Here is a 22679-nt window from a genome sequence, read left to right as displayed (position 1 = left end):
TTAATATAGCGGCAGAAACACACCACAGCCCAGCTTCGGGCAACGCATGCTGGAGAGTGACGAGGTGGCCGAGTGGTTAAGGCGATGGACTGCTAATCCATTGTGCTCTGCACGCGTGGGTTCGAATCCCATCCTCGTCGTTTGATGTCTTTAGCGTTTTCAGAGAGCCAAGTGTGCCTGGCAAAGCCGTTCAATGTACCCGGCCTGCCATGTTTAGCAAAGTCATCCTTAATATAGCGGCAGAAACACACCACAGCCCAGCTTCGGGCAACACGTGCAGGAGAGTGACGAGGTGGCCGAGTGGTTAAGGCGATGTACTGCTAATCCATTGTGCTCTGCACGCGTGGGTTCGAATCCCATCCTCGTCGTTTGATGTGTTTAGTGTTTCGAGAGAGCCAAGTGCGCCTGGCAAAGCCGTTCAATGTACCCTATCTGCCAAATTTAGCGACATCATCCTTAATATAGCTGCAGAAACAGAGAGAAAATGTAGTGAACACGTCAACCGCACAGGTGCCCCTCAAGGCGAGCTTTAGCTGAATGTGTCGAGAGAGCAAAGTGCGCCTGGCAAAGCCATTCAAAGAACCTTGCTGCCAACTTTAACAACATCATCCTTAAAATAGCTGCCGAAACACACCACTGCCCAGCTTCGGGAAAACAGGTCTGGTCGAGTGACGAGGTGGCCGAGTGGTTAAGGCGATGGACTGCTAATCCATTGTGCTCTGCACGCGTGGGTTCGAATCCCATCCTCGTCGTTTGATGTCTTTAGCGTTTTCAGAGAGCCAAGTGTGCCTGGCAAAGCCGTTCAATGTACCCGGCCTGCCATGTTTAGCAAAGTCATCCTTAATATAGCGGCAGAAACACACCACAGCCCAGCTTCGGGCAACACATGCTGGAGAGTGACGAGGTGGCCGAGTGGTTAAGGCGATGGACTGCTAATCCATTGTGCTCTGCACGCGTGGGTTCGAATCCCATCCTCGTCGTTTGATGTGTTTAGTGTTTCGAGAGAGACAAGTGCGCCTGGCAAAGCCGTTCAATGTACCCTACCTGCCAAATTTAGCGACATCATCCTTAATATAGCTGCAGAAACAGAGAGAAAATGTAGTGAACACGTCAACCGCACAGGTGCCCTTCAAGGCGAGCTTTAGCTGAATGTGTCGAGAGTGCAAAGTGCGCCTGGCAAAGCCATTCAAAGAACCTTGCTGCCAACTTTAACAACATCATCCTTAAAATAGCTGCCGAAACACACCACTGCCCAGCTTCGGGAAAACAGGGTTGGTCGAGTGACGAGGTGGCCGAGTGGTTAAGGCGATGGACTGCTAATCCATTGTGCTCTGCATGCGTGGGTTCGAATCCCATCCTCGTCGTTTGATGTCTTTAGTGTTTTCAGAGAGCCAAGTGTGCCTGGCAAAGCCGTTCAATGTACCCGGCCTGCCATGTTTAGCAAAGTCATCCTTAATATAGCGGCAGAAACACACCACAGCCCAGCTTCGGGCAACACATGCAGGAGAGTGACGAGGTGGCCGAGTGGTTAAGGCGATGGACTGCTAATCCATTGTGCTCTGCACGAGTGGGTTTGAATCCCATCCTTGGTGTTTGATGTGTTTAGTGTTTCGAGAGAGACAAGTGCGCCTGGCAAAGGACCTTGCTGCCAACTTCAACGACGTCATCCTTAAAATAGCTGCAGAAACAGAGAGCCTAGCGAACAGGTCAACTGCAGGGGTGCCCCTCAAGGCAAGCTTTAGCTGAATTTCATTTTAATTGTAGCTGCAGAAAAAGCACCTGTTCATTTCTGAAAACATTGTCGAGGACAGGATCAAAACAAGAAGGCCCCTGTTGCATGGATATGACCTTTATAAAAACAAAAACACATTCTAAGGGAGGTCCAAATACTGACTACACCAACCGTCTTCAAGCTCATGTCTTCGCCGTCACAGTGAATGCAGCACTTTCAAGGAGCGAAAGCACAATTCTGTTCTTTCAACAAGTCTCAAAGCCTCCTAAGAGACCGTCAAAAATTGCCAAGGCTGACTATATTTCAAGTCATCCCAGCAGGGTATTGGGTAAAGTTTTCAACCAGCAAAGATCACGTCTCGGATAAACCTCATAGACTACGATATTGCCTCTGCGAAAGAATGCCGGCAAAAGGAGCAGCGTTTTCTGTGCTTTTATCTGGACATGGAACGACAGGGTGGTATCAAGCTTTAAACTGCCATGTAATAAGCTTTTGGGCACTGACGGCTGCATGGTGTGTCTACGAAACAGGTGAGGTATGTGCACAAAAAGGTTTTATCATTGTTATCTCTTCACTCAAAGAACAAAAAATGCGCTGCTTTCTAATTTTGGGGGGAGAGAATTGTGGATCCTGGTAGCAAAGGGGCGGAGTTATAAAGCTCAATGTCCAAGAATATGTTTGAGTTCGGGATCGATTCCACGAGCTCCCTACGAGGTTGGGTAGGATAATGAAGAGTGCACACTGCAAACATATTCTGAGAGAGGTCCAATGCAAGCTATGCTGCCTTTTTCTCGACCCAGGCGTTCTCTCTAGGTTCTTTCCAACAAATCAGAAGCAGCACACAAATGAAACATAAGCAGATCTCCCTCTATCAAAACAGTTGTGAGTCTCCTAACCCATAGAACCCAATGCTCCTTGCAGGTCAGTCGAAGGGTTACCTCTCTCATCAGCCAAACCATTTCCAACACAATATGGTGAACTGTATCTCCATCATGTTAATGAGATGGGGTTGAAAAGCACCAAATTACTACTTCCAACATCCAAAAGGTTGTGGCGAGGTGGCTGAGTGGTTAGGTGATGGACTGCTATTATGTTGTGTTGTGCACACGTGGGTTTGAATACCATCCTTGTCGTTTGATGTCTTTAGTGTTTTCAGAGAGCCAAGTGCGCCTGGCAAAGCCGTTCAATGTACCCTACCTGCCAAATTTAGCGACATCATCCTTAATATAGCTGCAAAAACAGAGAGAAAATGTAGTGAACACGTCAACCGCAAATCCATTCAAAGAACCTTGCTGCCAACTTTAACAACATCATCCTTAAAATAGCTGCCGAAACACACCACTGCCCAGCTTCGGGAAAACAGGTCTGGTCGAGTGACGAGGTGGCCGAGTGGTTAAGGCGATGGACTGCTAATCCATTGTGCTCTGCACGCGTGGGTTTGAATCCCATCCTCGTCGTTTGATGTCTTTAGCGTTTTCAGAGAGCCAAGTGTGCCTGGCAAAGCCGTTCAATGTACCCGGCCTGCCATGTTTAGCAAAGTCATCCTTAATATAGCGGCAGAAACACACCACAGCCCAGCTTCGGGCAACACATGCTGGAGAGTGACGAGGTGGCCGAGTGGTTAAGGCGATGGACTGCTAATCCATTGTGCTCTGCACGAGTGGGTTTGAATCCCATCCTTGTCGTTTGATGTGTTTAGTGTTTCGAGAGAGACAAGTGCGCCTGGCAAAGCCGTTCAATGTACCCTACCTGCCAAATTTAGCGACATCATCCTTAATATAGCTGCAAAAACAGAGAGAAAATGTAGTGAACACATCAACCGCACAGGTGCCCCTCAAGGCGAGCTTTAGCTGAATGTGTCAAGAGAGCAAAGTGCGCCTGGCAAAGCCATTCAAAGAACCTTGCTGCCAACTTTAACAACATCATCCTTAAAATAGCTGCCGAAACACACCACTGCCCAGCTTCGGGAAAACAGGTTTGGTCAAGTGACGAGGTGGCCGAGTGGTTAAGGCGATGGACTGCTAATCCATTGTGCTCTGCACGCGTGGGTTCGAATCCCATCCTCGTCGTTTGATGTCTTTAGCGTTTTCAGAGAGCCAAGTGTGCCTGGCAAAGCCGTTCAATGTACCCGGCCTGCCATGTTTAGCAAAGTCATCCTTAATATAGCGGCAGAAACAAACCACAGCCCAGCTTCGGGCAACACATGCAGGGGAGTGACGAGGTGGCCGAGTGGTTAAGGCGATGTACTGCTAATCCATTGTGCTCTGCACGCGTGGGTTCGAATCCCATCCTCGTCGTTTGATGTCTTTAGCGTTTTCAGAGAGCCAAGTGTGCCTGGCAAAGCCGTTCAATGTACCCGGCCTGCCATGTTTAGCAAAGTCATCCTTAATATAGCGGCAGAAACACACCACAGCCCAGCTTCGGGCAACACATGCTGGAGAGTGACGAGGTGGCCGAGTGGTTAAGGCGATGGACTGCTAATCCATTGTGCTCTGCACGCGTGGGTTCGAATCCCATCCTCGTCGTTTGATGTGTTTAGTGTTTCGAGAGAGCCAAGTGCGCCTGGCAAAGCCGTTCAATGTACCCTATCTGCCAAATTTAGCGACATCATCCTTAATATAGCTGCAGAAACAGAGAGAAAATGTAGTGAACACGTCAACCGCACAGGTGCCCCTCAAGGCGAGCTTTAGCTGAATGTGTCGAGAGAGCAAAGTGCGCCTGGCAAAGCCATTCAAAGAACCTTGCTGCCAACTTTAACAACATCATCCTTAAAATAGCTGCCGAAACACACCACTGCCCAGCTTCGGGAAAACAGGTCTGGTCGAGTGACGAGGTGGCCGAGTGGTTAAGGCGATGGACTGCTAATCCATTGTGCTCTGCACGCGTGGGTTCGAATCCCATCCTCGTTGTTTGATGTCTTTAGCGTTTTCAGAGAGCCAAGTGTGCCTGGCAAAGCCGTTCAATGTACCCGGCCTGCCATGTTTAGCAAAGTCATCCTTAATATAGCGGCAGAAACACACCACAGCCCAGCTTCGGGCAACACATGCTGGAGAGTGACGAGGTGGCCGAGTGGTTAAGGCGATGGACTGCTAATCCATTGTGCTCTGCACGCGTGGGTTCGAATCCCATCCTCGTCGTTTGATGTGTTTAGTGTTTCGAGAGAGACGAGTGCGCCTGGCAAAGCCGTTCAATGTACCCTACCTGCCAAATTTAGCGACATCATCCTTAATATAGCTGCAGAAACAGAGAGAAAATGTAGTGAACACGTCAACCGCACAGGTGCCCCTCAAGGCGAGCTTTAGCTGAATGTGTCGAGAGAGCAAAGTGCGCCTGGCAAAGCCATTCAAAGAACCTTGCTGCCAACTTTAACAACATCATCCTTAAAATAGCTGCCGAAACACACCACTGCCCAGCTTCGGGAAAACAGGTTTGGTCGAGTGACGAGGTGGCCGAGTGGTTAAGGCGATGGACTGCTAATCCATTGTGCTCTGCACGCGTGGGTTCGAATCCCATCCTCGTCGTTTGATGTCTTTAGCGTTTTCAGAGAGCCAAGTGTGCCTGGCAAAGCCGTTCAATGTACCCGGCCTGCCATATTTAGCAAAGTCATCCTTAATATAGCGGCAGAAACACACCACAGCCCAGCTTCGGGCAACACATGCAGGAGAGTGACGAGGTGGCCGAGTGGTTAAGGCGATGGACTGCTAATCCATTGTGCTCTGCACGCGTGGGTTCGAATCCCATCCTCGTCGTTTGATGTGTTTAGTGTTTCGAGAGAGACAAGTGCGCCTGGCAAAGCCGTTCAATGTACCCTACCTGCCAAATTTAGCGACATCCTCCTTAATATAGCGGCAGAAACACACCACAGCCCAGCTTCGGGCAACACATGCTGGAGAGTGACGAGGTGGCCGAGTGGTTAAGGCGATGGACTGCTAATCCATTGTGCTCTGCACGCGTGGGTTCGAATCCCATCCTCGTCGTTTGATGTGTTTAGTGTTTCGAGAGAGACAAGTGTGCCTGGCAAAGCCGTTCAATGTACCCTACCTGCCAAATTTAGCGACATCATCCTTAATATAGCGGCAGAAACACACCACAGCCCAGCTTCGGGCAACGCATGCTGGAGAGTGACGAGGTGGCCGAGTGGTTAAGGCGATGGACTGCTAATCCATTGTGCTCTGCACGCGTGGGTTCGAATCCCATCCTCGTCGTTTGATGTCTTTAGCGTTTTCAGAGAGCCAAGTGTGCCTGGCAAAGCCGTTCAATGTACCCGGCCTGCCATGTTTAGCAAAGTCATCCTTAATATAGCGGCAGAAACACACCACAGCCCAGCTTCGGGCAACACGTGCAGGAGAGTGACGAGGTGGCCGAGTGGTTAAGGCGATGTACTGCTAATCCATTGTGCTCTGCACGCGTGGGTTCGAATCCCATCCTCGTCGTTTGATGTGTTTAGTGTTTCGAGAGAGCCAAGTGCGCCTGGCAAAGCCGTTCAATGTACCCTATCTGCCAAATTTAGCGACATCATCCTTAATATAGCTGCAGAAACAGAGAGAAAATGTAGTGAACACGTCAACCGCACAGGTGCCCCTCAAGGCGAGCTTTAGCTGAATGTGTCGAGAGAGCAAAGTGCGCCTGGCAAAGCCATTCAAAGAACCTTGCTGCCAACTTTAACAACATCATCCTTAAAATAGCTGCCGAAACACACCACTGCCCAGCTTCGGGAAAACAGGTCTGGTCGAGTGACGAGGTGGCCGAGTGGTTAAGGCGATGGACTGCTAATCCATTGTGCTCTGCACGCGTGGGTTCGAATCCCATCCTCGTCGTTTGATGTCTTTAGCGTTTTCAGAGAGCCAAGTGTGCCTGGCAAAGCCGTTCAATGTACCCGGCCTGCCATGTTTAGCAAAGTCATCCTTAATATAGCGGCAGAAACACACCACAGCCCAGCTTCGGGCAACACATGCTGGAGAGTGACGAGGTGGCCGAGTGGTTAAGGCGATGGACTGCTAATCCATTGTGCTCTGCACGCGTGGGTTCGAATCCCATCCTCGTCGTTTGATGTGTTTAGTGTTTCGAGAGAGACAAGTGCGCCTGGCAAAGCCGTTCAATGTACCCTACCTGCCAAATTTAGCGACATCATCCTTAATATAGCTGCAGAAACAGAGAGAAAATGTAGTGAACACGTCAACCGCACAGGTGCCCTTCAAGGCGAGCTTTAGCTGAATGTGTCGAGAGTGCAAAGTGCGCCTGGCAAAGCCATTCAAAGAACCTTGCTGCCAACTTTAACAACATCATCCTTAAAATAGCTGCCGAAACACACCACTGCCCAGCTTCGGGAAAACAGGGTTGGTCGAGTGACGAGGTGGCCGAGTGGTTAAGGCGATGGACTGCTAATCCATTGTGCTCTGCATGCGTGGGTTCGAATCCCATCCTCGTCGTTTGATGTCTTTAGTGTTTTCAGAGAGCCAAGTGTGCCTGGCAAAGCCGTTCAATGTACCCGGCCTGCCATGTTTAGCAAAGTCATCCTTAATATAGCGGCAGAAACACACCACAGCCCAGCTTCGGGCAACACATGCAGGAGAGTGACGAGGTGGCCGAGTGGTTAAGGCGATGGACTGCTAATCCATTGTGCTCTGCACGAGTGGGTTTGAATCCCATCCTTGGTGTTTGATGTGTTTAGTGTTTCGAGAGAGACAAGTGCGCCTGGCAAAGGACCTTGCTGCCAACTTCAACGACGTCATCCTTAAAATAGCTGCAGAAACAGAGAGCCTAGCGAACAGGTCAACTGCAGGGGTGCCCCTCAAGGCAAGCTTTAGCTGAATTTCATTTTAATTGTAGCTGCAGAAAAAGCACCTGTTCATTTCTGAAAACATTGTCGAGGACAGGATCAAAACAAGAAGGCCCCTGTTGCATGGATATGACCTTTATAAAAACAAAAACACATTCTAAGGGAGGTCCAAATACTGACTACACCAACCGTCTTCAAGCTCATGTCTTCGCCGTCACAGTGAATGCAGCACTTTCAAGGAGCGAAAGCACAATTCTGTTCTTTCAACAAGTCTCAAAGCCTCCTAAGAGACCGTCAAAAATTGCCAAGGCTGACTATATTTCAAGTCATCCCAGCAGGGTATTGGGTAAAGTTTTCAACCAGCAAAGATCACGTCTCGGATAAACCTCATAGACTACGATATTGCCTCTGCGAAAGAATGCCGGCAAAAGGAGCAGCGTTTTCTGTGCTTTTATCTGGACATGGAACGACAGGGTGGTATCAAGCTTTAAACTGCCATGTAATAAGCTTTTGGGCACTGACGGCTGCATGTTGTGTCTACGAAACAGGTGAGGTATGTGCACAAAAAGGTTTTATCATTGTTATCTCTTCACTCAAAGAACAAAAAATGCGCTGCTTTCTAATTTTGGGGGGAGAGAATTGTGGATCCTGGTAGCAAAGGGGCGGAGTTATAAAGCTCAATGTCCAAGAATATGTTTGAGTTCGGGATCGATTCCACGAGCTCCCTACGAGGTTGGGTAGGATAATGAAGAGTGCACACTGCAAACATATTCTGAGAGAGGTCCAATGCAAGCTATGCTGCCTTTTTCTCGACCCAGGCGTTCTCTCTAGGTTCTTTCCAACAAATCAGAAGCAGCACACAAATGAAACATAAGCAGATCTCCCTCTATCAAAACAGTTGTGAGTCTCCTAACCCATAGAACCCAATGCTCCTTGCAGGTCAGTCGAAGGGTTACCTCTCTCATCAGCCAAACCATTTCCAACACAATATGGTGAACTGTATCTCCATCATGTTAATGAGATGGGGTTGAAAAGCACCAAATTACTACTTCCAACATCCAAAAAGTTGTGGCGAGGTGGCTGAGTGGTTAGGTGATGGACTGCTATTATGTTGTGTTGTGCACACGTGGGTTTGAATACCATCCTCGTCGTTTGATGTCTTTAGTGTTTTCAGAGAGCCAAGTGCGCCTGGCAAAGCCGTTCAATGTACCCTACCTGCCAAATTTAGCGACATCATCCTTAATATAGCTGCAGAAACAGAGAGAAAATGTAGTGAACACGTCAACCGCACAGGTGCCCCTCAATGCGAGCTTTAGCTGAATGTGTCGAGAGAGCAAAGTGCGCCTGGCAAAGCCATTCAAAGAACCTTGCTGCCAACTTTAACAACATCATCCTTAAAATAGCTGCCGAAACACACCACTGCCCAGCTTCGGGAAAACAGGTTTGGTCGAGTGACGAGGTGGCCGAGTGGTTAAGGCGATGGACTGCTAATCCATTGTGCTCTGCACGCGTGGGTTCGAATCCCATCCTCGTCGTTTGATGTCTTTAGCGTTTCGAGAGAGACAAGTGCGCCTGGCAAAGGACCTTGCTGCCAACTTTAACGACGTCATCCTTAAAATAGCTGCAGAAACAGAGAGCCTAGCGAACAGGTCAACTGCAGGGGTGCCCCTCAAGGCAAGCTTTAGCTGAATTTCATTTTAATTGTAGCTGCAGAAAAAGCACCTGTTCATTTCTGAAAACATTGTCGAGGACAGGATCAAAACAAGAAGGCCCCTGTTGCATGGATATGACCTTTATAAAAACAAAAACACATTCTAAGGGAGGTCCAAATACTGACTACACCAACCGTCTTCAAGCTCATGTCTTCGCCGTCACAGTGAATGCAGCACTTTCAAGGAGCGAAAGCACAATTCTGTTCTTTCAACAAGTCTTAAAGCCTCCTAAGAGACCGTCAAAAATTGCCAAGGCTGACTATATTTCAAGTCATCCCAGCGGGGTATTGGGTAAAGTTTTCAACCAGCAAAGATCACGTCTCGGATAAACCTCATAGACTACGATATTGCCTCTGCGAAAGAATGCCGGCAAAAGGAGCAGCGTCTTCCGTGCTTTTATCTGGACATGGAACGACAGGGTGGTATCAAGCTTTAAACTGCCATGTAATAAGCTTTTGGGCACTGACGGCTGCATGGTGTGTCTACGAAACAGGTGAGGTATGTGCACAAAAAGGTTTTATCATTGTTATCTCTTCACTCAAAGAACAAAAAATGCGCTGCTTTCTAATTTTGGGGGGAGAGAATTGTGGATCCTGGTAGCAAAGGGGCGGAGTTATAAAGCTCAATGTCCAAGAATATGTTTGAGTTCGGGATCGATTCCACGAGCTCCCTACGAGGTTGGGTAGGATAATGAAGAGTGCACACTGCAAACATATTCTGAGAGAGGTCCAATGCAAGCTATGCTGCCTTTTTCTCGACCCAGGCGTTCTCTCTAGGTTCTTTCCAACAAATCAGAAGCAGCACACAAATGAAACATAAGCAGATCTCCCTCTATCAAAACAGTTGTGAGTCTCCTAACCCATAGAACCCAATGCTCCTTGCAGGTCAGTCGAAGGGTTACCTCTCTCATCAGCCAAACCATTTCCAACACAATATGGTGAACTGTATCTCCATCATGTTAATGAGATGGGGTTGAAAAGCACCAAATTACTACTTCCAACATCCAAAAGGTTGTGGCGAGGTGGCTGAGTGGTTAGGTGATGGACTGCTATTATGTTGTGTTGTGCACACGTGGGTTTGAATACCATCCTTGTCGTTTGATGTCTTTAGTGTTTTCAGAGAGCCAAGTGCGCCTGGCAAAGCCGTTCAATGTACCCTACCTGCCAAATTTAGCGACATCATCCTTAATATAGCTGCAAAAACAGAGAGAAAATGTAGTGAACACGTCAACCGCAAATCCATTCAAAGAACCTTGCTGCCAACTTTAACAACATCATCCTTAAAATAGCTGCCGAAACACACCACTGCCCAGCTTCGGGAAAACAGGTCTGGTCGAGTGACGAGGTGGCCGAGTGGTTAAGGCGATGGACTGCTAATCCATTGTGCTCTGCACGCGTGGGTTTGAATCCCATCCTCGTCGTTTGATGTCTTTAGCGTTTTCAGAGAGCCAAGTGTGCCTGGCAAAGCCGTTCAATGTACCCGGCCTGCCATGTTTAGCAAAGTCATCCTTAATATAGCGGCAGAAACACACCACAGCCCAGCTTCGGGCAACACATGCTGGAGAGTGACGAGGTGGCCGAGTGGTTAAGGCGATGGACTGCTAATCCATTGTGCTCTGCACGAGTGGGTTTGAATCCCATCCTTGTCGTTTGATGTGTTTAGTGTTTCGAGAGAGACAAGTGCGCCTGGCAAAGCCGTTCAATGTACCCTACCTGCCAAATTTAGCGACATCATCCTTAATATAGCTGCAAAAACAGAGAGAAAATGTAGTGAACACATCAACCGCACAGGTGCCCCTCAAGGCGAGCTTTAGCTGAATGTGTCAAGAGAGCAAAGTGCGCCTGGCAAAGCCATTCAAAGAACCTTGCTGCCAACTTTAACAACATCATCCTTAAAATAGCTGCCGAAACACACCACTGCCCAGCTTCGGGAAAACAGGTTTGGTCAAGTGACGAGGTGGCCGAGTGGTTAAGGCGATGGACTGCTAATCCATTGTGCTCTGCACGCGTGGGTTCGAATCCCATCCTCGTCGTTTGATGTCTTTAGCGTTTTCAGAGAGCCAAGTGTGCCTGGCAAAGCCGTTCAATGTACCCGGCCTGCCATGTTTAGCAAAGTCATCCTTAATATAGCGGCAGAAACAAACCACAGCCCAGCTTCGGGCAACACATGCAGGGGAGTGACGAGGTGGCCGAGTGGTTAAGGCGATGTACTGCTAATCCATTGTGCTCTGCACGCGTGGGTTCGAATCCCATCCTCGTCGTTTGATGTCTTTAGCGTTTTCAGAGAGCCAAGTGTGCCTGGCAAAGCCGTTCAATGTACCCGGCCTGCCATGTTTAGCAAAGTCATCCTTAATATAGCGGCAGAAACACACCACAGCCCAGCTTCGGGCAACACATGCTGGAGAGTGACGAGGTGGCCGAGTGGTTAAGGCGATGGACTGCTAATCCATTGTGCTCTGCACGCGTGGGTTCGAATCCCATCCTCGTCGTTTGATGTGTTTAGTGTTTCGAGAGAGCCAAGTGCGCCTGGCAAAGCCGTTCAATGTACCCTATCTGCCAAATTTAGCGACATCATCCTTAATATAGCTGCAGAAACAGAGAGAAAATGTAGTGAACACGTCAACCGCACAGGTGCCCCTCAAGGCGAGCTTTAGCTGAATGTGTCGAGAGAGCAAAGTGCGCCTGGCAAAGCCATTCAAAGAACCTTGCTGCCAACTTTAACAACATCATCCTTAAAATAGCTGCCGAAACACACCACTGCCCAGCTTCGGGAAAACAGGTCTGGTCGAGTGACGAGGTGGCCGAGTGGTTAAGGCGATGGACTGCTAATCCATTGTGCTCTGCACGCGTGGGTTCGAATCCCATCCTCGTTGTTTGATGTCTTTAGCGTTTTCAGAGAGCCAAGTGTGCCTGGCAAAGCCGTTCAATGTACCCGGCCTGCCATGTTTAGCAAAGTCATCCTTAATATAGCGGCAGAAACACACCACAGCCCAGCTTCGGGCAACACATGCTGGAGAGTGACGAGGTGGCCGAGTGGTTAAGGCGATGGACTGCTAATCCATTGTGCTCTGCACGCGTGGGTTCGAATCCCATCCTCGTCGTTTGATGTGTTTAGTGTTTCGAGAGAGACGAGTGCGCCTGGCAAAGCCGTTCAATGTACCCTACCTGCCAAATTTAGCGACATCATCCTTAATATAGCTGCAGAAACAGAGAGAAAATGTAGTGAACACGTCAACCGCACAGGTGCCCCTCAAGGCGAGCTTTAGCTGAATGTGTCGAGAGAGCAAAGTGCGCCTGGCAAAGCCATTCAAAGAACCTTGCTGCCAACTTTAACAACATCATCCTTAAAATAGCTGCCGAAACACACCACTGCCCAGCTTCGGGAAAACAGGTTTGGTCGAGTGACGAGGTGGCCGAGTGGTTAAGGCGATGGACTGCTAATCCATTGTGCTCTGCACGCGTGGGTTCGAATCCCATCCTCGTCGTTTGATGTCTTTAGCGTTTTCAGAGAGCCAAGTGTGCCTGGCAAAGCCGTTCAATGTACCCGGCCTGCCATATTTAGCAAAGTCATCCTTAATATAGCGGCAGAAACACACCACAGCCCAGCTTCGGGCAACACATGCAGGAGAGTGACGAGGTGGCCGAGTGGTTAAGGCGATGGACTGCTAATCCATTGTGCTCTGCACGCGTGGGTTCGAATCCCATCCTCGTCGTTTGATGTGTTTAGTGTTTCGAGAGAGACAAGTGCGCCTGGCAAAGCCGTTCAATGTACCCTACCTGCCAAATTTAGCGACATCCTCCTTAATATAGCGGCAGAAACACACCACAGCCCAGCTTCGGGCAACACATGCTGGAGAGTGACGAGGTGGCCGAGTGGTTAAGGCGATGGACTGCTAATCCATTGTGCTCTGCACGCGTGGGTTCGAATCCCATCCTCGTCGTTTGATGTGTTTAGTGTTTCGAGAGAGACAAGTGTGCCTGGCAAAGCCGTTCAATGTACCCTACCTGCCAAATTTAGCGACATCATCCTTAATATAGCGGCAGAAACACACCACAGCCCAGCTTCGGGCAACGCATGCTGGAGAGTGACGAGGTGGCCGAGTGGTTAAGGCGATGGACTGCTAATCCATTGTGCTCTGCACGCGTGGGTTCGAATCCCATCCTCGTCGTTTGATGTCTTTAGCGTTTTCAGAGAGCCAAGTGTGCCTGGCAAAGCCGTTCAATGTACCCGGCCTGCCATGTTTAGCAAAGTCATCCTTAATATAGCGGCAGAAACACACCACAGCCCAGCTTCGGGCAACACGTGCAGGAGAGTGACGAGGTGGCCGAGTGGTTAAGGCGATGTACTGCTAATCCATTGTGCTCTGCACGCGTGGGTTCGAATCCCATCCTCGTCGTTTGATGTGTTTAGTGTTTCGAGAGAGCCAAGTGCGCCTGGCAAAGCCGTTCAATGTACCCTATCTGCCAAATTTAGCGACATCATCCTTAATATAGCTGCAGAAACAGAGAGAAAATGTAGTGAACACGTCAACCGCACAGGTGCCCCTCAAGGCGAGCTTTAGCTGAATGTGTCGAGAGAGCAAAGTGCGCCTGGCAAAGCCATTCAAAGAACCTTGCTGCCAACTTTAACAACATCATCCTTAAAATAGCTGCCGAAACACACCACTGCCCAGCTTCGGGAAAACAGGTCTGGTCGAGTGACGAGGTGGCCGAGTGGTTAAGGCGATGGACTGCTAATCCATTGTGCTCTGCACGCGTGGGTTCGAATCCCATCCTCGTCGTTTGATGTCTTTAGCGTTTTCAGAGAGCCAAGTGTGCCTGGCAAAGCCGTTCAATGTACCCGGCCTGCCATGTTTAGCAAAGTCATCCTTAATATAGCGGCAGAAACACACCACAGCCCAGCTTCGGGCAACACATGCTGGAGAGTGACGAGGTGGCCGAGTGGTTAAGGCGATGGACTGCTAATCCATTGTGCTCTGCACGCGTGGGTTCGAATCCCATCCTCGTCGTTTGATGTGTTTAGTGTTTCGAGAGAGACGAGTGCGCCTGGCAAAGCCGTTCAATGTACCCTACCTGCCAAATTTAGCGACATCATCCTTAATATAGCTGCAGAAACAGAGAGAAAATGTAGTGAACACGTCAACCGCACAGGTGCCCCTCAAGGCGAGCTTTAGCTGAATGTGTCGAGAGAGCAAAGTGCGCCTGGCAAAGCCATTCAAAGAACCTTGCTGCCAACTTTAACAACATCATCCTTAAAATAGCTGCCGAAACACACCACTGCCCAGCTTCGGGAAAACAGGTTTGGTCGAGTGACGAGGTGGCCGAGTGGTTAAGGCGATGGACTGCTAATCCATTGTGCTCTGCACGCGTGGGTTCGAATCCCATCCTCGTCGTTTGATGTCTTTAGCGTTTTCAGAGAGCCAAGTGTGCCTGGCAAAGCCGTTCAATGTACCCGGCCTGCCATATTTAGCAAAGTCATCCTTAATATAGCGGCAGAAACACACCACAGCCCAGCTTCGGGCAACACATGCAGGAGAGTGACGAGGTGGCCGAGTGGTTAAGGCGATGGACTGCTAATCCATTGTGCTCTGCACGAGTGGGTTTGAATCCCATCCTTGGTGTTTGATGTGTTTAGTGTTTCGAGAGAGACAAGTGCGCCTGGCAAAGGACCTTGCTGCCAACTTCAACGACGTCATCCTTAAAATAGCTGCAGAAACAGAGAGCCTAGCGAACAGGTCAACTGCAGGGGTGCCCCTCAAGGCAAGCTTTAGCTGAATTTCATTTTAATTGTAGCTGCAGAAAAAGCACCTGTTCATTTCTGAAAACATTGTCGAGGACAGGATCAAAACAAGAAGGCCCCTGTTGCATGGATATGACCTTTATAAAAACAAAAACACATTCTAAGGGAGGTCCAAATACTGACTACACCAACCGTCTTCAAGCTCATGTCTTCGCCGTCACAGTGAATGCAGCACTTTCAAGGAGCGAAAGCACAATTCTGTTCTTTCAACAAGTCTCAAAGCCTCCTAAGAGACCGTCAAAAATTGCCAAGGCTGACTATATTTCAAGTCATCCCAGCGGGGTATTGGGTAAAGTTTTCAACCAGCAAAGATCACGTCTCGGATAAACCTCATAGACTACGATATTGCCTCTGCGAAAGAATGCCGGCAAAAGGAGCAGCGTTTTCTGTGCTTTTATCTGGACATGGAACGACAGGGTGGTATCAAGCTTTAAACTGCCATGTAATAAGCTTTTGGGCACTGACGGCTGCATGGTGTGTCTACGAAACAGGTGAGGTATGTGCACAAAAAGGTTTTATCATTGTTATCTCTTCACTCAAAGAACAAAAAATGCGCTGCTTTCTAATTTTGGGGGGAGAGAATTGTGGATCCTGGTAGCAAAGGGGCGGAGTTATAAAGCTCAATGTCCAAGAATATGTTTGAGTTCGGGATCGATTCCACGAGCTCCCTACGAGGTTGGGTAGGATAATGAAGAGTGCACACTGCAAACATATTCTGAGAGAGGTCCAATGCAAGCTATGCTGCCTTTTTCTCGACCCAGGCGTTCTCTCTAGGTTCTTTCCAACAAATCAGAAGCAGCACACAAATGAAACATAAGCAGATCTCCCTCTATCAAAACAGTTGTGAGTCTCCTAACCCATAGAACCCAATGCTCCTTGCAGGTCAGTCGAAGGGTTACCTCTCTCATCAGCCAAACCATTTCCAACACAATATGGTGAACTGTATCTCCATCATGTTAATGAGATGGGGTTGAAAAGCACCAAATTACTACTTCCAACATCCAAAAAGTTGTGGCGAGGTGGCTGAGTGGTTAGGTGATGGACTGCTATTATGTTGTGTTGTGCACACGTGGGTTTGAATACCATCCTCGTCGTTTGATGTCTTTAGTGTTTTCAGAGAGCCAAGTGCGCCTGGCAAAGCCGTTCAATGTACCCTACCTGCCAAATTTAGCGACATCATCCTTAATATAGCTGCAGAAACAGAGAGAAAATGTAGTGAACACGTCAACCGCACAGGTGCCCCTCAATGCGAGCTTTAGCTGAATGTGTCGAGAGAGCAAAGTGCGCCTGGCAAAGCCATTCAAAGAACCTTGCTGCCAACTTTAACAACATCATCCTTAAAATAGCTGCCGAAACACACCACTGCCCAGCTTCGGGAAAACAGGTTTGGTCGAGTGACGAGGTGGCCGAGTGGTTAAGGCGATGGACTGCTAATCCATTGTGCTCTGCACGCGTGGGTTCGAATCCCATCCTCGTCGTTTGATGTCTTTAGCGTTTCGAGAGAGACAAGTGCGCCTGGCAAAGGACCTTGCTGCCAACTTTAACGACGTCATCCTTAAAATAGCTGCAGAAACAGAGAGCCTAGCGAACAGGTCAACTGCAGGGGTGCCCCTCAAGGCAAGCTTTAGCTGAATTTCATTTTAATTGTAGCTGCAGAAAAAGCACCTGTTCATTTCTGAAAACATTGTCGAGGACAGGATCAAAACAAGAAGGCCCCTGTTGCATGGATATGACCTTTATAAAAACAAAAACACATTCTAAGGGAGGTCCAAATACTGACTACACCAACCGTCTTCAAGCTCATGTCTTCGCCGTCACAGTGAATGCAGCACTTTCAAGGAGCGAAAGCACAATTCTGTTCTTTCAACAAGTCTTAAAGCCTCCTAAGAGACCGTCAAAAATTGCCAAGGCTGACTATATTTCAAGTCATCCCAGCGGGGTATTGGGTAAAGTTTTCAACCAGCAAAGATCACGTCTCGGATAAACCTCATAGACTACGATATTGCCTCTGCGAAAGAATGCCGGCAAAAGGAGCAGCGTCTTCCGTGCTTTTATCTGGACATGGAACGACAGGGTGGTATCAAGCTTTAAACTGCCATGTAATAAGCTTTTGGGCACTGACGGCTGCATGGTGTGTCTACGAAACAGGTGAGGTATGTGCACAAAAAGGTTTTATCATTGTTATCTCTTCACTCAAAGAACAAAAAATGCGCTGCTTTCTAATTTTGGGGGGAGAGAATTGTGGATCCTGGTAGCAAAGGGGCGGAGTTATAAAGCTCAATGTCCAAGAATATGTTTGAGTTCGGGATCGATTCCACGAGCTCCCTACGAGGTTGGGTAGGATAATGAAGAGTGCACACTGCAAACATATTCTGAGAGAGGTCCAATGCAAGCTATGCTGCCTTTTTCTCGACCCAGGCATTCTCTCTAGGTTCTTTCCAACAAATCAGAAGCAGCACACAAATGAAACATAAGCAGATCTCCCTCTATCAAAACAGTTGTGAGTCTCCTAACCCATAGAACCCAATGCTCCTTGCAGGTCAGTCGAAGGGTTACCTCTCTCATCAGCCAAACCATTTCCAACACAATATGGTGAACTGTATCTCCATCATGTTAATGAGATGGGGTTGAAAAGCACCAAATTACTACTTCCAACATCCAAAAGGTTGTGGCGAGGTGGCTGAGTGGTTAGGTGATGGACTGCTATTATGTTGTGTTGTGCACACGTGGGTTTGAATACCATCCTTGTCGTTTGATGTCTTTAGTGTTTTCAGAGAGCCAAGTGCGCCTGGCAAAGCCGTTCAATGTACCCTACCTGCCAAATTTAGCGACATCATCCTTAATATAGCTGCAAAAACAGAGAGAAAATGTAGTGAACACGTCAACCGCAAATCCATTCAAAGAACCTTGCTGCCAACTTTAACAACATCATCCTTAAAATAGCTGCCGAAACACACCACTGCCCAGCTTCGGGAAAACAGGTCTGGTCGAGTGACGAGGTGGCCGAGTGGTTAAGGCGATGGACTGCTAATCCATTGTGCTCTGCACGCGTGGGTTTGAATCCCATCCTCGTCGTTTGATGTCTTTAGCGTTTTCAGAGAGCCAAGTGTGCCTGGCAAAGCCGTTCAATGTACCCGGCCTGCCATGTTTAGCAAAGTCATCCTTAATATAGCGGCAGAAACACACCACAGCCCAGCTTCGGGCAACACATGCTGGAGAGTGACGAGGTGGCCGAGTGGTTAAGGCGATGGACTGCTAATCCATTGTGCTCTGCACGAGTGGGTTTGAATCCCATCCTTGTCGTTTGATGTGTTTAGTGTTTCGAGAGAGACAAGTGCGCCTGGCAAAGCCGTTCAATGTACCCTACCTGCCAAATTTAGCGACATCATCCTTAATATAGCTGCAAAAACAGAGAGAAAATGTAGTGAACACATCAACCGCACAGGTGCCCCTCAAGGCGAGCTTTAGCTGAATGTGTCAAGAGAGCAAAGTGCGCCTGGCAAAGCCATTCAAAGAACCTTGCTGCCAACTTTAACAACATCATCCTTAAAATAGCTGCCGAAACACACCACTGCCCAGCTTCGGGAAAACAGGTTTGGTCAAGTGACGAGGTGGCCGAGTGGTTAAGGCGATGGACTGCTAATCCATTGTGCTCTGCACGCGTGGGTTCGAATCCCATCCTCGTCGTTTGATGTCTTTAGCGTTTTCAGAGAGCCAAGTGTGCCTGGCAAAGCCGTTCAATGTACCCGGCCTGCCATGTTTAGCAAAGTCATCCTTAATATAGCGGCAGAAACACACCACAGCCCAGCTTCGGGCAACACATGCAGGAGAGTGACGAGGTGGCCGAGTGGTTAAGGCGATGTACTGCTAATCCATTGTGCTCTGCACGCGTGGGTTCGAATCCCATCCTCGTCGTTTGATGTCTTTAGCGTTTTCAGAGAGCGAAGTGTGCCTGGCAAAGCCGTTCAATGTACCCGGCCTGCCATGTTTAGCAAAGTCATCCTTAATATAGCGGCAGAAACACACCACAGCCCAGCTTCGGGCAACACATGCTGGAGAGTGACGAGGTGGCCGAGTGGTTAAGGCGATGGACTGCTAATCCATTGTGCTCTGCACGCGTGGGTTCGAATCCCATCCTCGTCGTTTGATGTGTTTAGTGTTTCGAGAGAGCCAAGTGCGCCTGGCAAAGCCGTTCAATGTACCCTATCTGCCAAATTTAGCGACATCATCCTTAATATAGCTGCAGAAACAGAGAGAAAATGTAGTGAACACGTCAACCGCACAGGTGCCCCTCAAGGCGAGCTTTAGCTGAATGTGTCGAGAGAGCAAAGTGCGCCTGGCAAAGCCATTCAAAGAACCTTGCTGCCAACTTTAACAACATCATCCTTAAAATAGCTGCCGAAACACACCACTGCCCAGCTTCGGGAAAACAGGTCTGGTCGAGTGACGAGGTGGCCGAGTGGTTAAGGCGATGGACTGCTAATCCATTGTGCTCTGCACGCGTGGGTTCGAATCCCATCCTCGTCGTTTGATGTGTTTAGTGTTTCGAGAGAGACAAGTGTGCCTGGCAAAGCCGTTCAATGTACCCTACCTGCCAAATTTAGCGACATCATCCTTAATATAGCGGCAGAAACACACCACAGCCCAGCTTCGGGCAACGCATGCTGGAGAGTGACGAGGTGGCCGAGTGGTTAAGGCGATGGACTGCTAATCCATTGTGCTCTGCACGCGTGGGTTCGAATCCCATCCTCGTCGTTTGATGTCTTTAGCGTTTTCAGAGAGCCAAGTGTGCCTGGCAAAGCCGTTCAATGTACCCGGCCTGCCATGTTTAGCAAAGTCATCCTTAATATAGCGGCAGAAACACACCACAGCCCAGCTTCGGGCAACACGTGCAGGAGAGTGACGAGGTGGCCGAGTGGTTAAGGCGATGTACTGCTAATCCATTGTGCTCTGCACGCGTGGGTTCGAATCCCATCCTCGTCGTTTGATGTGTTTAGTGTTTCGAGAGAGCCAAGTGCGCCTGGCAAAGCCGTTCAATGTACCCTATCTGCCAAATTTAGCGACATCATCCTTAATATAGCTGCAGAAACAGAGAGAAAATGTAGTGAACACGTCAACCGCACAGGTGCCCCTCAAGGCGAGCTTTAGCTGAATGTGTCGAGAGAGCAAAGTGCGCCTGGCAAAGCCATTCAAAGAACCTTGCTGCCAACTTTAACAACATCATCCTTAAAATAGCTGCCGAAACACACCACTGCCCAGCTTCGGGAAAACAGGTCTGGTCGAGTGACGAGGTGGCCGAGTGGTTAAGGCGATGGACTGCTAATCCATTGTGCTCTGCACGCGTGGGTTCGAATCCCATCCTCGTCGTTTGATGTCTTTAGCGTTTTCAGAGAGCCAAGTGTGCCTGGCAAAGCCGTTCAATGTACCCGGCCTGCCATGTTTAGCAAAGTCATCCTTAATATAGCGGCAGAAACACACCACAGCCCAGCTTCGGGCAACACATGCTGGAGAGTGACGAGGTGGCCGAGTGGTTAAGGCGATGGACTGCTAATCCATTGTGCTCTGCACGCGTGGGTTCGAATCCCATCCTCGTCGTTTGATGTGTTTAGTGTTTCGAGAGAGACGAGTGCGCCTGGCAAAGCCGTTCAATGTACCCTACCTGCCAAATTTAGCGACATCATCCTTAATATAGCTGCAGAAACAGAGAGAAAATGTAGTGAACACGTCAACCGCACAGGTGCCCCTCAAGGCGAGCTTTAGCTGAATGTGTCGAGAGAGCAAAGTGCGCCTGGCAAAGCCATTCAAAGAACCTTGCTGCCAACTTTAACAACATCATCCTTAAAATAGCTGCCGAAACACACCACTGCCCAGCTTCGGGAAAACAGGTTTGGTCGAGTGACGAGGTGGCTGAGTGGTTAAGGCGATGGACTGCTAATCCATTGTGCTCTGCACGCGTGGGTTCGAATCCCATCCTCGTCGTTTGATGTCTTTAGCGTTTTCAGAGAGCCAAGTGTGCCTGGCAAAGCCGTTCAATGTACCCGGCCTGCCATATTTAGCAAAGTCATCCTTAATATAGCGGCAGAAACACACCACAGCCCAGCTTCGGGCAACACATGCAGGAGAGTGACGAGGTGGCCGAGTGGTTAAGGCGATGGACTGCTAATCCATTGTGCTCTGCACGCGTGGGTTCGAATCCCATCCTCGTCGTTTGATGTGTTTAGTGTTTCGAGAGAGACAAGTGCGCCTGGCAAAGCCGTTCAATGTACCCTACCTGCCAAATTTAGCGACATCCTCCTTAATATAGCGGCAGAAACACACCACAGCCCAGCTTCGGGCAACACATGCTGGAGAGTGACGAGGTGGCCGAGTGGTTAAGGCGATGGACTGCTAATCCATTGTGCTCTGCACGCGTGGGTTCGAATCCCATCCTCGTCGTTTGATGTGTTTAGTGTTTCGAGAGAGACAAGTGTGCCTGGCAAAGCCGTTCAATGTACCCTACCTGCCAAATTTAGCGACATCATCCTTAATATAGCGGCAGAAACACACCACAGCCCAGCTTCGGGCAACGCATGCTGGAGAGTGACGAGGTGGCCGAGTGGTTAAGGCGATGGACTGCTAATCCATTGTGCTCTGCACGCGTGGGTTCGAATCCCATCCTCGTCGTTTGATGTCTTTAGCGTTTTCAGAGAGCCAAGTGTGCCTGGCAAAGCCGTTCAATGTACCCGGCCTGCCATGTTTAGCAAAGTCATCCTTAATATAGCGGCAGAAACACACCACAGCCCAGCTTCGGGCAACACGTGCAGGAGAGTGACGAGGTGGCCGAGTGGTTAAGGCGATGTACTGCTAATCCATTGTGCTCTGCACGCGTGGGTTCGAATCCCATCCTCGTCGTTTGATGTGTTTAGTGTTTCGAGAGAGCCAAGTGCGCCTGGCAAAGCCGTTCAATGTACCCTATCTGCCAAATTTAGCGACATCATCCTTAATATAGCTGCAGAAACAGAGAGAAAATGTAGTGAACACGTCAACCGCACAGGTGCCCCTCAAGGCGAGCTTTAGCTGAATGTGTCGAGAGAGCAAAGTGCGCCTGGCAAAGCCATTCAAAGAACCTTGCTGCCAACTTTAACAACATCATCCTTAAAATAGCTGCCGAAACACACCACTGCCCAGCTTCGGGAAAACAGGTCTGGTCGAGTGACGAGGTGGCCGAGTGGTTAAGGCGATGGACTGCTAATCCATTGTGCTCTGCACGCGTGGGTTCGAATCCCATCCTCGTCGTTTGATGTCTTTAGCGTTTTCAGAGAGCCAAGTGTGCCTGGCAAAGCCGTTCAATGTACCCGGCCTGCCATGTTTAGCAAAGTCATCCTTAATATAGCGGCAGAAACACACCACAGCCCAGCTTCGGGCAACACATGCTGGAGAGTGACGAGGTGGCCGAGTGGTTAACCCCCTGAGCCCGACGGCGTCGTCGACGATGCCACACGTCACCTCCGATAAATGTTTACATAACTCGATGACAGATTTATCGATTTTCTTACCGTTTTTTCCAGCAGAAAGCTAACGAGCTAGCCATCACGGGGGTGTCTTTCGGGTCTTTCTAGCCTTTACAGAAGGTTTTCTATCCAGCCTGGAACTTGTGCTTCCTTTCAGAGGTTTTCAG

The 22679-nt window shown here is 49.1% G+C and overlaps 39 non-coding genes across 39 annotated transcripts; 34 read left to right on the top strand and 5 right to left on the bottom strand.

Annotated features, from left to right (window-relative positions):
- Positions 1 to 58: 58 nt before the first annotated feature.
- trnas-gcu (transfer RNA serine (anticodon GCU)) lies at positions 59 to 140 on the top strand. The gene has a single exon. It is a non-coding gene; the product is annotated as a tRNA-Ser (tRNA).
- Positions 141 to 670: 530 nt separating this feature from the next.
- Positions 671 to 752, top strand: trnas-gcu (transfer RNA serine (anticodon GCU)). Its single transcript has one exon. It is a non-coding gene; the product is annotated as a tRNA-Ser (tRNA).
- A 146-nt stretch (positions 753 to 898) lies between these two features.
- trnas-gcu (transfer RNA serine (anticodon GCU)) lies at positions 899 to 980 on the top strand. Its single transcript has one exon. It is a non-coding gene; the product is annotated as a tRNA-Ser (tRNA).
- A 1013-nt stretch (positions 981 to 1993) lies between these two features.
- Positions 1994 to 2134, bottom strand: LOC148980759 (U4 spliceosomal RNA). The gene has a single exon (XR_016168719.1). It is a non-coding gene; the product is annotated as a U4 spliceosomal RNA (small nuclear RNA).
- A 1585-nt stretch (positions 2135 to 3719) lies between these two features.
- trnas-gcu (transfer RNA serine (anticodon GCU)) lies at positions 3720 to 3801 on the top strand. Its single transcript has one exon. It is a non-coding gene; the product is annotated as a tRNA-Ser (tRNA).
- A 374-nt stretch (positions 3802 to 4175) lies between these two features.
- trnas-gcu (transfer RNA serine (anticodon GCU)) lies at positions 4176 to 4257 on the top strand. The gene has a single exon. It is a non-coding gene; the product is annotated as a tRNA-Ser (tRNA).
- Positions 4258 to 4787: 530 nt separating this feature from the next.
- trnas-gcu (transfer RNA serine (anticodon GCU)) lies at positions 4788 to 4869 on the top strand. The gene has a single exon. It is a non-coding gene; the product is annotated as a tRNA-Ser (tRNA).
- A 302-nt stretch (positions 4870 to 5171) lies between these two features.
- On the top strand, positions 5172 to 5253 carry trnas-gcu (transfer RNA serine (anticodon GCU)). The gene has a single exon. It is a non-coding gene; the product is annotated as a tRNA-Ser (tRNA).
- Positions 5254 to 5399: 146 nt separating this feature from the next.
- trnas-gcu (transfer RNA serine (anticodon GCU)) lies at positions 5400 to 5481 on the top strand. The gene has a single exon. It is a non-coding gene; the product is annotated as a tRNA-Ser (tRNA).
- Positions 5482 to 5627: 146 nt separating this feature from the next.
- Positions 5628 to 5709, top strand: trnas-gcu (transfer RNA serine (anticodon GCU)). The gene has a single exon. It is a non-coding gene; the product is annotated as a tRNA-Ser (tRNA).
- A 146-nt stretch (positions 5710 to 5855) lies between these two features.
- Positions 5856 to 5937, top strand: trnas-gcu (transfer RNA serine (anticodon GCU)). The gene has a single exon. It is a non-coding gene; the product is annotated as a tRNA-Ser (tRNA).
- Positions 5938 to 6467: 530 nt separating this feature from the next.
- On the top strand, positions 6468 to 6549 carry trnas-gcu (transfer RNA serine (anticodon GCU)). The gene has a single exon. It is a non-coding gene; the product is annotated as a tRNA-Ser (tRNA).
- Positions 6550 to 6695: 146 nt separating this feature from the next.
- On the top strand, positions 6696 to 6777 carry trnas-gcu (transfer RNA serine (anticodon GCU)). The gene has a single exon. It is a non-coding gene; the product is annotated as a tRNA-Ser (tRNA).
- A 1013-nt stretch (positions 6778 to 7790) lies between these two features.
- On the bottom strand, positions 7791 to 7931 carry LOC148980749 (U4 spliceosomal RNA). The gene has a single exon (XR_016168718.1). It is a non-coding gene; the product is annotated as a U4 spliceosomal RNA (small nuclear RNA).
- Positions 7932 to 8964: 1033 nt separating this feature from the next.
- On the top strand, positions 8965 to 9046 carry trnas-gcu (transfer RNA serine (anticodon GCU)). Its single transcript has one exon. It is a non-coding gene; the product is annotated as a tRNA-Ser (tRNA).
- Positions 9047 to 9447: 401 nt separating this feature from the next.
- LOC148980747 (U4 spliceosomal RNA) lies at positions 9448 to 9588 on the bottom strand. Its single transcript, XR_016168666.1, has one exon. It is a non-coding gene; the product is annotated as a U4 spliceosomal RNA (small nuclear RNA).
- A 1585-nt stretch (positions 9589 to 11173) lies between these two features.
- Positions 11174 to 11255, top strand: trnas-gcu (transfer RNA serine (anticodon GCU)). The gene has a single exon. It is a non-coding gene; the product is annotated as a tRNA-Ser (tRNA).
- A 374-nt stretch (positions 11256 to 11629) lies between these two features.
- trnas-gcu (transfer RNA serine (anticodon GCU)) lies at positions 11630 to 11711 on the top strand. Its single transcript has one exon. It is a non-coding gene; the product is annotated as a tRNA-Ser (tRNA).
- A 530-nt stretch (positions 11712 to 12241) lies between these two features.
- trnas-gcu (transfer RNA serine (anticodon GCU)) lies at positions 12242 to 12323 on the top strand. Its single transcript has one exon. It is a non-coding gene; the product is annotated as a tRNA-Ser (tRNA).
- A 302-nt stretch (positions 12324 to 12625) lies between these two features.
- Positions 12626 to 12707, top strand: trnas-gcu (transfer RNA serine (anticodon GCU)). Its single transcript has one exon. It is a non-coding gene; the product is annotated as a tRNA-Ser (tRNA).
- Positions 12708 to 12853: 146 nt separating this feature from the next.
- Positions 12854 to 12935, top strand: trnas-gcu (transfer RNA serine (anticodon GCU)). The gene has a single exon. It is a non-coding gene; the product is annotated as a tRNA-Ser (tRNA).
- Positions 12936 to 13081: 146 nt separating this feature from the next.
- trnas-gcu (transfer RNA serine (anticodon GCU)) lies at positions 13082 to 13163 on the top strand. The gene has a single exon. It is a non-coding gene; the product is annotated as a tRNA-Ser (tRNA).
- A 146-nt stretch (positions 13164 to 13309) lies between these two features.
- trnas-gcu (transfer RNA serine (anticodon GCU)) lies at positions 13310 to 13391 on the top strand. The gene has a single exon. It is a non-coding gene; the product is annotated as a tRNA-Ser (tRNA).
- Positions 13392 to 13921: 530 nt separating this feature from the next.
- Positions 13922 to 14003, top strand: trnas-gcu (transfer RNA serine (anticodon GCU)). Its single transcript has one exon. It is a non-coding gene; the product is annotated as a tRNA-Ser (tRNA).
- A 146-nt stretch (positions 14004 to 14149) lies between these two features.
- On the top strand, positions 14150 to 14231 carry trnas-gcu (transfer RNA serine (anticodon GCU)). Its single transcript has one exon. It is a non-coding gene; the product is annotated as a tRNA-Ser (tRNA).
- Positions 14232 to 14533: 302 nt separating this feature from the next.
- On the top strand, positions 14534 to 14615 carry trnas-gcu (transfer RNA serine (anticodon GCU)). The gene has a single exon. It is a non-coding gene; the product is annotated as a tRNA-Ser (tRNA).
- A 629-nt stretch (positions 14616 to 15244) lies between these two features.
- LOC148980736 (U4 spliceosomal RNA) lies at positions 15245 to 15385 on the bottom strand. The gene has a single exon (XR_016168665.1). It is a non-coding gene; the product is annotated as a U4 spliceosomal RNA (small nuclear RNA).
- Positions 15386 to 16418: 1033 nt separating this feature from the next.
- Positions 16419 to 16500, top strand: trnas-gcu (transfer RNA serine (anticodon GCU)). Its single transcript has one exon. It is a non-coding gene; the product is annotated as a tRNA-Ser (tRNA).
- A 401-nt stretch (positions 16501 to 16901) lies between these two features.
- Positions 16902 to 17042, bottom strand: LOC148980734 (U4 spliceosomal RNA). The gene has a single exon (XR_016168664.1). It is a non-coding gene; the product is annotated as a U4 spliceosomal RNA (small nuclear RNA).
- Positions 17043 to 18627: 1585 nt separating this feature from the next.
- Positions 18628 to 18709, top strand: trnas-gcu (transfer RNA serine (anticodon GCU)). The gene has a single exon. It is a non-coding gene; the product is annotated as a tRNA-Ser (tRNA).
- Positions 18710 to 19083: 374 nt separating this feature from the next.
- On the top strand, positions 19084 to 19165 carry trnas-gcu (transfer RNA serine (anticodon GCU)). Its single transcript has one exon. It is a non-coding gene; the product is annotated as a tRNA-Ser (tRNA).
- Positions 19166 to 19467: 302 nt separating this feature from the next.
- On the top strand, positions 19468 to 19549 carry trnas-gcu (transfer RNA serine (anticodon GCU)). Its single transcript has one exon. It is a non-coding gene; the product is annotated as a tRNA-Ser (tRNA).
- A 146-nt stretch (positions 19550 to 19695) lies between these two features.
- trnas-gcu (transfer RNA serine (anticodon GCU)) lies at positions 19696 to 19777 on the top strand. The gene has a single exon. It is a non-coding gene; the product is annotated as a tRNA-Ser (tRNA).
- Positions 19778 to 20307: 530 nt separating this feature from the next.
- Positions 20308 to 20389, top strand: trnas-gcu (transfer RNA serine (anticodon GCU)). The gene has a single exon. It is a non-coding gene; the product is annotated as a tRNA-Ser (tRNA).
- Positions 20390 to 20535: 146 nt separating this feature from the next.
- trnas-gcu (transfer RNA serine (anticodon GCU)) lies at positions 20536 to 20617 on the top strand. The gene has a single exon. It is a non-coding gene; the product is annotated as a tRNA-Ser (tRNA).
- A 530-nt stretch (positions 20618 to 21147) lies between these two features.
- Positions 21148 to 21229, top strand: trnas-gcu (transfer RNA serine (anticodon GCU)). The gene has a single exon. It is a non-coding gene; the product is annotated as a tRNA-Ser (tRNA).
- A 146-nt stretch (positions 21230 to 21375) lies between these two features.
- On the top strand, positions 21376 to 21457 carry trnas-gcu (transfer RNA serine (anticodon GCU)). Its single transcript has one exon. It is a non-coding gene; the product is annotated as a tRNA-Ser (tRNA).
- Positions 21458 to 21603: 146 nt separating this feature from the next.
- On the top strand, positions 21604 to 21685 carry trnas-gcu (transfer RNA serine (anticodon GCU)). Its single transcript has one exon. It is a non-coding gene; the product is annotated as a tRNA-Ser (tRNA).
- Positions 21686 to 22215: 530 nt separating this feature from the next.
- trnas-gcu (transfer RNA serine (anticodon GCU)) lies at positions 22216 to 22297 on the top strand. Its single transcript has one exon. It is a non-coding gene; the product is annotated as a tRNA-Ser (tRNA).
- Positions 22298 to 22679: the final 382 nt, after the last annotated feature.

The sequence above is a fragment of the Pimephales promelas genome, chromosome 5 (assembly GCF_988280905.1).
Source record: "Pimephales promelas chromosome 5, fPimPro1.hap1.1, whole genome shotgun sequence".
In the NCBI taxonomy this organism is placed as follows: domain Eukaryota; kingdom Metazoa; phylum Chordata; class Actinopteri; order Cypriniformes; family Leuciscidae; genus Pimephales; species Pimephales promelas.
The sequence above is the reverse complement of the archived record's forward strand: the minus strand, read 5'-3'. Positions and strand labels throughout refer to the sequence as shown.